Raw genomic sequence first — 11,325 nt, forward strand, 5'->3', positions numbered from 1 at the left:
TTTTTTTTTTATTTCTTCGACATATAGCAATGGTTAAATATTTCAGAATTATGGTTTGAATTTTATCAAAATCGGACGACTATATCATATAGCTCCCATGGGAACAATAAAAATATTAAAAAAAACATTTTTTTTTAATTTTAACTTTTTTATTTTGTCATTTTTTTAGAAATTATTTTTGATTACTTAATAATTTGACAGTTCAAAAGTACGCTTTTAATTTTATTAAAAATTGGAAAACGGTATCATGTAGCTGTCATAGGAACTATCAAGTAATTGAGCTGCAGATCATCATAGCTTCAAGTAAATCATAATTTTAATGTTTTCAAGAATATTTAATATTTGCAATACCTGCAAGAGTATATGAACTTTGGCTTGCCGAAGTTAGCTTCATTTCTTGTTTAAAAGTTAAATTTATAAATATTCCTGAATTAAACAAATTAATATGAAATCAGATACTTTGCAAAAAAGTAAGCGAATTAGGCAAATATCTTAAAAACAACGAAGTTATGAAAAATTGAATGTTCTCTTTTAAACAAGACAACTTTCTCGTTAATTTTTTTATCATTACAAATGGTATTATAATTTCAGACAGAAGGACACATTCCCGACCCTATCAGAAAAACTAGGAGGGTCGATCTAGCCATGTCCGTCGGTTTGTCTACTGATTTCTACCCAAACTAGCCTATCAGTTTTAAAACTATTAGAATTAGTTAAAACAAGCCGGATCGGACGACTATTACTGTGTTCATGAAATGGGGAAATACGTGTTTGCATAAACACCATTTTATGTATTTATGTATTACACACGAAAGTTGATTATAAATTGAAACAAAATGCGTGAAATTTTAAGGCGCAGCCAACTTAGTTGGGACTTTATTTTAAACGTCTAGTATCTCTGCTTATATTATTTCATACATTCGTCTGTATCGCATAAACAGGGGCTATTTTGATTTCATAAATTCAATTCAATTTTTAATTGATTTGAATATGGTTCGATACAAATTAATAGTTTATTGTTTTAGAATTACGGTTCTAATTTTATTTAAGTCGGACAACGATTTTACAGCTACTTGTAAAATATAAAAACATTAAAATCGGAATATTGTCGTTCTAAAAATGTTTAACTTTTGGAATAGCTGCAAGGGTATGTAAACTTAGGCTTTGTCAAAATAAAATTAGTACTGAAGTATAGCTAAACTTTTTTTTTTAATCATGGTAGTAGTATTGGGTTACTTTGACTATATTTCAAACAAAAACTTCTGATACCAAACAAAAACACTTCTTAACCATGTAAAAAAGTCGTGACGATCGCACCTTCAACATACAAAATATCTGATATCAAATTGTGTGACAAATAATGAATAAGCAATAGACTAAATAAATACGCTTTTTAAATGTCTGACAGCCACTGCGTACCTGTTGAATCTGTCTCTTGTTCTTGCACATTTCGTATGATGGCATTTGTCAAAATCCACCGCCTTCAGAATTTGCATATTAACCTCGCTGAGCTCTTTGAGGTTGTTTTTGAACGCATTTATGCCAGCACCGCGGGCAAGACCGTTTATTCCGTTTCTAAATAAACAAATTGATAAAGGAGCAAATATATATCGGCTGTTTATTTTTAAATAATTGCATAATAAATATAATTCGAACTGAAATTGTTTGACATCCAATACCTGGGGGGTAAAGATTACAACATTTCGCTATAGTCACAAGAAGTCACATTGACTTTCATCATATTACCTTAAAGGAAATTTTTTTATTTGGATTTGTTTCTTAGGTTTCCTATTCATGATTAAAGGAGCCGTCTTTTGAATTTATCTTTGAAGGATTACTGGGAGTGTTCGGAAGATTTCTATTGCAGCACTAGATTAAAATTCAATGTGCAGGAATGATAGTTTTCTGGTTTGGACTTTGGCATTCCATTAAAATAACATTTGTCCGCTCTTTATTTAATAATAGTCCTGTGTATCGGCGACAAGTCGTACCACCATCCGAGTAGTGCCCATCTTAAAAATGTTTATCCCGACTTAAGAGCTTAAGCTCTTATTAGTCTTAGAATTTGCGTTAAGCCCTGATTCCTGCAAATATCGACTAGGCTTGCTCTTTTCCTCCTCTACCTTGCAAAATAATACTTTACTTCGCCCAATGTCTTGATCGGCAATGTGACAATCGGCAGACTTTATAATGGTAGCATTACAAGTTTTCATAGATCTGTCTTGGGTAGGGCAACAATCTGTTTGAGAACAAACTTCTGGAGCTCCAGCCAGTTCTTCGATACGGCTCCGCAGTTGACAGAATATCTTTTTTTGCTTTGCGCGTACTTGGCCAGTAAAGGCTGAGTTGCATCGCATGCCCGGTACCCCTTTCTCCCGCCTTTTCTCAGTCCCATCCAGTCCCCGGGCTATCAAGCGTTCTAGATCTTTGAGAAGACGGTCCCTCTCATAGGCTGAAGCTGAGGCTATCTGTCGGAGCCGAAACTGAATTTTGTCGTAGTGAGAAGAAATCGTGAAAAGCGCCTCTTGCAGCTGCTCGACGTCGTCCTCGAGCTGGCACTCGTAAGGAGTCATAGCCCGGCTGACCATGCGTCCTTCCGAGTCAAGCTCGGTAAAGAGTCGCTTGTTTCCTTCGATCGCTTCCTTCCCGTTTTCACTATCATACATATTCTGTGGAGAGCCTATGAAATTCGCTTAAAGGTCGGTTTACTGAAGGCAATATTTTTAAAGTTTAAATCATATTTTAAGTCCAGAACTTACTGATGCTTAAAATAATAATTCAATAGAGAGCCTGTGTGACGCAGACGCACAACACTGCCAGAAACACAAGGAACCGGAGAAGTGTATTCATAGGTGTGAGTCCAGGCGACATCAATTTCATTGATAGTTGACCAAACGCCTACTGGAATTTTTTGATTGTCTATATGATAGTTGACATTTAAAAATCAATCAAGACAAAAGCGATAGCTATCGTATAGTATAGAGTACTTGTCTGGTAACCCTTTTAAGTGACCTGGGTAGGTCTTTAAAAAAAACCCAACCTTCGGACTTTGTAGGGTTCGCGGTAATAGCAATAAACAAAACGTATTTCGCATGTCAATTCGGATAGGCCCGGGCAGGAATGTAGAGAAGTCTTCCAAACTTCCAATCGGTTATGCCTGCTGAGTCGCATTGCACACGCACACACTTAGATCTCTCTCTCTCTCGCTCTCTATCGGCGTGCGAAAGGCAAAGAAGGAAAAATGAGCGAGTTTGGGAAAAGTCCCGTTTCTGGTGAATCTAGAAGTTTCCAATTCGCGCTGCCTGAACCAACGCGAAGAGATGCTCGCTCACTTGATTTTGGGAACGATAAGCAACCACAAGTATTTGGTCAGCAGTATTAATTTCAACTTGCAATATCGACACGTGCATAAACTGTACCCCAAAAGCCAGAGAGGACATAGACCACGCGCTCTTACAAGAAGATATATATATATATATATATATATATATATATATATATATATAGTTTGATTTAACCGGGTAAAATCATGAATTATTAGAATATGTCTGAACAAAATATATTTAAGAAGTTTAAATTGAAAAAGAACATGAATTATTAGAATGTAAGTTCAGAAACTAAAAAGAAACATAGAACAAAGAATGAATATGAAGAATTTATGTAAATTATCTTGGATTTTGTTACCGCTTTATATGAGCGAATAATTTGTATAAATACGGTCCGCTGCTAGTACAGCGATGCTGTTGTCAACTTCTCGAATATGATTAAATCTACAATAAAGCGTTTGCCAAGGGATAACAGCAAGCAATTTCTACTGTTGCTAAGGTTGAGAGGGTAGAGAATGGGGGCAAATTACAACTAAGCCACCCACATTGGTATTCTTCTCTTATTATATATTCTTTAGGGTCCGTCTGTGTCGTCCGATATCTACCATATTTTGATCAGTCATTGAAGTACAGATAGTGCACTTAAAACTTTTCGTAGTAGAACGGGTGTGATATATAGATGAGGAGGAAGACCCACGCCATATCCGACGAGCTTTGCACCGAGCCATACAAGATCCGTCTATACGCTAGAAAGCTAACAATATCTAGTGAACACCTACCTCTGGGCTACTAAAACTTGCAGAGGAGGTAAGAACCCCAATAAATTGCAAAAGCGTCGTGAAAGAGCCGCGGACTCCCAGTCAGGGCGCTATGATTCCGACGACACCGGAGGGGGTTGCTAAGACTAGCACTCCACACAACAACCACAACACATGCGGAACCCAGCCAGGTACCAGCAAGGCATTTGGAAATAGCGGCAAAGCGGTAACCCATCAGCAACGGAAGGCGAAGGTCAGTCGGGCGCGCTTTATCCTGGGCAAGAAAGCCAAGAATAAGGCGGAGGGCGAGACCAACCTGAGAGTTGCGGAGCACAAAACACGATGCCTTACGGAACCGCTCCCACGAAGTCAGTGAGAGCGCGCCAAAGCGAGCAAAGGACGCTCAAGAAAGAGCGAGGCCTACCTTCTTCGTAAAGTCGTCATCTAGCTTTCAAAGCGTTTGGACAATGATCTAGAGGTGGCGGCCTTCTTAAAGCTGTGCGGCGTAATCTGCGTTGCGCTTCTATTCGTCTCCTAATAGAGGACTATCTCTTTGATCAAATTTGCGTATCTCTCTCTAATTCTGCGGAGACTATTTTCCTGGTGGTATCATATATACCCCTAAGCAGTATTTTCGAGCTACACAAGGCTCATGTGGGGATCTATCTATCAGGATCTAGATGATAATCAGTACACCTGCGTTCTGGGCGACTTCAACCTCACTTCGCTTGTGTGGGTTCATGATGCAGGTGCCTCGGCGATGGTTTCCAGTAATTTACATCTGCCTCATGAAATTATATTTATTGATGATATTTTTAGCATGTAATTAGTCCAGATTAATCATGTATTTAATAGTTTAAATAAACTTTTAGACCTAATTTTTATTGACCCCGATTTAAGCTTTAATTTTAAGTTGTTGCAGTAACCCAATATCTGAGAGCAATGCTCGCTATCATCCACTTCTAATTAAGTTGACCTGTCATATTATTTCACCATGTAACTTACCGGCGCCATAATCTTTCGTTAGAACGAGCAGTTTAATTTTAATTCTGAATGGTATTTCTTATGTTAACTGGAATGAGATCCTCTCATTTGCTATGGTGGTTATTTGCTATGAACACTTTTGTCTTCTCTCTCTTCTATTAGCAAAAAGTATGCCATAATTTGAGCTCCTAGTTCTTTTAGATTACCATGGTACACGCAGGGTCCAAAGAAATACAAAAATCTCAAAAACAAGTTTTATAAGCGTTATGCTAAAAGCAGGGATTCTGCAGACTTTGATCGGTACAAGCTACATAAGCGCGAAGTCGAGTTCTTGAATAAATTTTTATACAGTCAATACATTGCAGATGTGGAAAGAAAACTGATTACAAACCCTTAATCATTTTGGCGTTTTGTACATTCTAAAAGAACAATATCCCACGTTCCTTCCTTTATGTTGATTGAAAATAAATCAGCTTCCTACATAATTCCGAAAGCAAAAGCTATGTACGGCTTTGTTAAGCGCAACGCTCTGCAGGTTTCCGACTCATATACTGGGCTTATTATCGTCATTTGTTAGATCAAAACTTGAATATGCCTCGTTTGTCTGGAATCCGACTGAAGCCATACATATTCGCCGTATTGAGCGTGTACAGAAGATTTTTTTTTTTTTCGTTTTGCCCTTTTTTTTTAATTTTCACGACCCTGCTCCTTCAAATTTAGCTAAATGTCGTCTTCTACATCTTTCTTCGTTTTAGGATCCCTGAGAAGTATCCGCACTTATCTTAATCATCGATTTGCTCGATGGTGGGCCTACCGAGTTCCCCTAGAGAATCCGTTAGGCTTGCATTTTTCAATTATTTTTCTACTATTAATGATTAGTTAAGTCCTAGTTAAGTCTTAAATAAGTAGCCAGTAAAAGATTTTTCTGTTGGTGAAATAAATAAATAAGTAAAGTAATCCAAGAAATTCAGCGACGTAGCCAGAGGCAGTCTAGCATCGGCATTGGAGGAAGACTTCACAACGACGGACGCTTGCTGTCCGAGAAGTGGGATACGATTGAGGTCAAGACTTGATAGCCAAAGCAGCCGTGCCGGACAGACCCATTCCCTTCGCAAACTCGTCAGACATGGTCAGAGGTCACCGGGCATTAAGTGTGATGACTCGTTCTCGAGGATCCCACAGCAGGTCAGGTGAAAGAATTAAATGGGCGATAGACTCCTTTGACCAATATAGGAGCCCGGGGCCAGACGGCATTACCCCGACTATGCTACAAACTACAAATGACAGCATTAGAAAGTTACTGCAAGCCATTTACGAGGCATGCTTCAAACTGATACATACACCGCTTTCATGGAGGGAAGCTAAGGTAGTATTCATACCAAAACCAGGAAATATAGTTCACATCCTGGATTATAGGCGAATATTTTTTAACTCCATCATGATGAAAACAAGAAAGGTTGCCATCTTTCATCTACATCATGCATGCAAGGGTTGGCAGAGTTAAATACTACTTTGACCTGCAACGTGAACAGTTTGGTAGTAAAAAACTGCTAAGTGTGTCACCTAAGCGTAAATATACCGAGCCCATTGGAACGGGGCTTCTTTAAATTCAGTTTCAGAAAAGGAATCTTCCCCAATTTCAATTTTAAATACTTGTAATGAGTCTTTACCGGCACCTAGTTCATCAACCCATGTCACTGGAGAAGCTGTAGAGCAGCCCGGTGGATCAAAAGCTTTACAGCCAGCTTTTCCTAATGGTACTGCGTGCTCTGAAGTACTCCCTTCATCAGAAAGTCGGAGTAAAAATGTGCAAAGTGTGCAAGGCTGTAAAAAGAAACATTCTGTTGTTCTCCATAGGAAACAATTATTTGTTTCTCGATTCATCTCCGAAACCACATCTGATGATGTTAATGTTAGTACTGTTGAGCAATTGAAATTTTTAAACGCTCGCAAGATATCCTCTTTTAAAATATCTGTTCCTCCGTAAGCATTTAACGTTCTAAATAATGGAAGTTTTTGGCCTGATGATGAACTAATAATAAAGGAATTTGTTCCTTAAAGACAGTGAAATAATAATGGGCCTCCGATTTGAGAGTCTGTTCCTAAAAACTAAACACTTCTAAATTTCTAGCCTATCAAAAGTAAAGAAACTTAATACCAAACCTGAAGTTACCTAGCCTGTTCGCAAGCTCCTCTGCCCTTAATGAACATATTTCAGTCTTCTCAGAAACTTGGCTGAAAACGGAGATTTCCAACCTTGCAATGATTCAGCTGGAATCGGGCTTTTATTCGGAATAGCTTTCTCGAGACGGAATTATGTGTTTGTAGGTGATAATTATACCCTTGCAGAGCGTATTATAATTTCAGTCAGAAGTTTTCAACGCAGTGAAGGAGACGGACAGACGGACATGGCTAGATCGACTTTCCTAGTGATGCTGATCAAGAATATATATACTTTATAGGGTCGGAGATGTCTCCTTCACTGCGTTGCAAACTTCTGACTGAAATTATAATACCCTCTGCAAGGGTATAAAAATTATAACTTTGCTGTTTTTCATTTTTTTTTTAGTTCTTCGACATATAGTAATGGTTAATTATTTCAGAATTACGGTTTAAATTTCATCAAAATCGGACGACTATATCATATAGCTTCCATAGGAACAATCGGAAAAAAAAAGAAAAAAAAATATAATTTAGCTGTTTTAAAATTTGAATAATTTTTTTCTTTGTTCTTCGACATATAGTATTGGGTAATTATTTTAGAATTATGGTTTAAATTTCATCAAAATCGGACGACTATATCACATAGCTCCCATAGAAATAATAAAAATATATATCTAATAATTGAGCTGCAAATCATCATAGCTTCAATGTTTTTCAACATATACGCAAGTAAATCATAATTTTAATGTTTTCAAAAGTATTTAATTCTTGCAATAGCTGCAAGGGTATATGAACTTCGGCTTGCCGAAGTTTGCTCTGTTTCTTGTTTTTAACATAAGTTTCATGGGCTGTTTTTCTTCTTGCCTCAATATTCTAGAAAGCTTGCGTGTGGTAGCTACTAGTTTTTCGTGTGGAAGCTACTAGTTTTTCGTGTGCAGATGGTGATTTGCTGGCTTCCCAGTATCGACGAAGGCGGCGCTTTTCCCTGACTAATTGCTCAATACTCAATACTCAATGCTTACTGCTGTTGGTGTGATTTCTGAGAGCTGATGTCGTACTTTTCGGTGTTACTTCGGCGTTACTTGCTGCAGATACAAGAAGTGCTTCCAGGATTTGAACTGTGTCAACCATGTCCTTAGTACCGTTGATGATTGGATTTTGGTTGATTTTTAAGCCAAATCGTTCTATTCGTTGTTAAGATCTATGTGATGTTTGATAGCTGAGGGCGCTCAATGAGGCGATTAAGTACAGGCGAGTGGTCAGATGATAAATCAGATGGACTTTCGGCATCTATGAGATTATTTGAACAACACTCAACACCCCGCCATGGCGAGTGTTGGCCAACTAAAACCATTCGACGTGGGACAGCTACAGAAATTGATAACCAACATGGAACGAATTAAACTCTACGTCTTGGCCGACAGATGAAGCCCGCCGAAAAGCAGCTTTCCTTACATTGGTGACTCCCATTTTCGATCTGTTGACGTCCTTGGCCTCACCAAAACAGATATATGACTTAAAGTTGGCTGAAATTAGTTACATAGCAGCGCTGCGAGCGTTGGATGTGGACTGCCAGTTCGGGTCAGCGTTAGATCGCATGCTTAGGGATGGTTTTGTGTGCTGCATGTCGGACGAAGGCTTGGTCTCGCCACAGTGATTCAGCTAGAATCGGTGGCTGATATCGGGATGAACTTTCCAGAGCAGGAATCTTGTGTTCGTAGGTGATAATTTTAACATAAGTTTCATGGGCCTGTTTTTCTTCTTGCCTCAATATTCTGGAAAGCTTGCGCGTGGTAGCTACTAGTTTTTCGTGTGCATTTCTGAGAGCTGATGAGATACAAGAAGTGCTTCCAGGATTTGAACTGTGTTAACCATGTCCTTAGTACTGTTGCTGATTGGATTTTGGTTGGTATTTAAGCCAAATCGTTCTATTCGTTGCTAGGATCTGTGTGATATTGGATAGCTGAGGGCGCTCAAAAATGTGATTGAGTACAATCGAGTGGTCAGATGATAAACCAGATGGACTTTCGGCATCTATTAGATTATTTGAAGTCAGTTGGCTAGAAGGTGACCTTCCAAGCGAAAAAAAAGTGCAGATTGTTGCTTGGTTGGAAAATCGCGCTGTATAGTTCTCTGCTTTTCGGGCTCAGATAGCGAAATCTCCAGTGAGTGTGTTTCGCATTTCAGTCCCTGCATAAATTGGTTGTCGGTAACAGAAAATCGCGGAGAAAAGTAAACAGCGCTTAGTGAGGTCACACCACAGTTTGTAAATATATAATTATTAGTGTACAAATTGTTTTTGCTTGTTAGATGCGGTTCTGAGATTAATATAATGTCAATTGCCATCTTGGGAGAAACTGCAACAGTTTTAGCATGTGCTGGAAAATTGCGTTTGAATTCCAGATGCCAATTCTAATAGAAGATTTTGATTGATTTGATTCTTCAATAGCTCCGACATTGTTGCCTGCATGAATGTCATGAAGTTCTTGAGGCTGGGTTGCAAAAAGGCGGTTAGTGATTCTATGCCATTGTGTTTTCGATGTGTTTGTTCTTGGATCTAATGAATCGCTGTTTGTTTCTGGTACTGGCCCTGCTGTTGTAATTGGAACCATACCTGGATATCAAAGAGCGTTAGCGAATGACACTCCCGGTGTTATATATAGTTGTAAACGTTCTATTAAGGTCTTGTATACCGGGAATTCTCTATAGTTAGTTGGGGAACACCGCAATTACCGCATTTCCTCACTGTTGCATCGTCCTTATTGGCTTTGCAGGATGCTGTGGCATGTAGGCTCCGCATGCATGGTGCAACCGGTTTTCGTGTGACAGAATTCTTGACAGTTTGTGCATTGATTTGCTTCGTTTCCGAACATAGTTCAATTTTTAAACATAGTCTGCGGAACTTTTTTTCTGTTAATTATGCTTATGGTTCCTGTTACCAAAAGCATTCCGATTCAAAAGCACGAACTGTATCGTCAGTGGGAACGTTAGATTAAATTCCTTTTATAACCACTTGCAGCCTGGTGCTGCTTTTAAGCTGGTACGTATAGAAGCTTTAGCTTTTGACTTGTAATGGATTTGGTAGTTCTTTTTATTTGTATGTCGGAGAAATATTACTTTCGGTTATTTCTATATCAACGTGTCTCACGTCACCTCTCTCACGCCACCTCTTTCTCTTCTCTTATATCTTGCTCTCGCGCGACCGTCCCACTCTCGACGGTTAAGCTGTTCCTTAAAGACCTTACAACACCGTCTCGCTAAAGTTGGGCTCTCGGTCTAAAGAGAGAACCAATACTTGGTTTTCGGTACCTTCCTTTTAGAAATATTTGTACCAGTTTCGATTACCGCCAAATAGGTAAACGGTTTCCAGAATTCAAATAATTCCGAGTACTGCGACACGGCATTCCTAACAGGCACACGACCTCATGTACTCCTGATTATAACCCAATTAGCTTTACTAAAACTCTCTGCTCTAACTCATTTATTGACAATACTTTTAACTAATATTATTATGAACATTATGATGGTCACGAATTCAATAAAAACTTTTCTTCTTTTGTCTTAAATCATCTTTCACATTTGATCTTTGTTTCCAATTGGCCTTTCATAAAAACTCAACTCGTCCCCTGACTCCCGCCTTGCATCCACAAAGAAACATGGTGCAGTTTACTATAAAAAATATTACTTATTTTATAAAGATCTCTTAAATTACAATTCGTCTTGCCCACCTCCGGTCTGATCATCGTCATCAATTGTCCTTCCAATTATTTGTCAAATTCGTCCAGCAAGTGTTCATGTGAATATAAATAACTTGTTAAGGATTTAAACTTATAACGGATACACTCTTATACTTCATTAATTTCAAATGGTTTCTTAAACTCTGGGTCTAGTTTGGTTTGATTTAAATTCTCATTTCTTATTAATACATAATCACCAACCTGGTGCCTTACAATTATAGCATTTTTTTATTCGAATCTTTTTTTCTCATTCTGTGTGTTTATAATAGTTGACCCAGCCTGATCGGCAATCACGCGCATAGGCAAACCGTGTTGTCCGTGTTAAAGCTTAAAATATGATACTGATTTACAAACTTA

General features: G+C 38.3%; 1 long non-coding RNA gene across 1 annotated transcript; it reads right to left on the minus strand.

The window, feature by feature from the left end:
• Positions 1 to 1,592: 1,592 nt before the first annotated feature.
• Positions 1,593 to 2,038, minus strand: LOC128260250 (uncharacterized). The gene is made up of 2 exons (XR_008268119.1): positions 1,747 to 2,038; positions 1,593 to 1,679 (listed from the first exon to the last, which is right to left on the minus strand). It is a non-coding gene; the product is annotated as an uncharacterized LOC128260250 (long non-coding RNA).
• Positions 2,039 to 11,325: the final 9,287 nt, after the last annotated feature.

The sequence above is a fragment of the Drosophila gunungcola genome, assembly GCF_025200985.1.
Source record: "Drosophila gunungcola strain Sukarami chromosome 3L unlocalized genomic scaffold, Dgunungcola_SK_2 000031F, whole genome shotgun sequence".
NCBI classification, from domain to species: Eukaryota; Metazoa; Arthropoda; class Insecta; order Diptera; family Drosophilidae; genus Drosophila; species Drosophila gunungcola.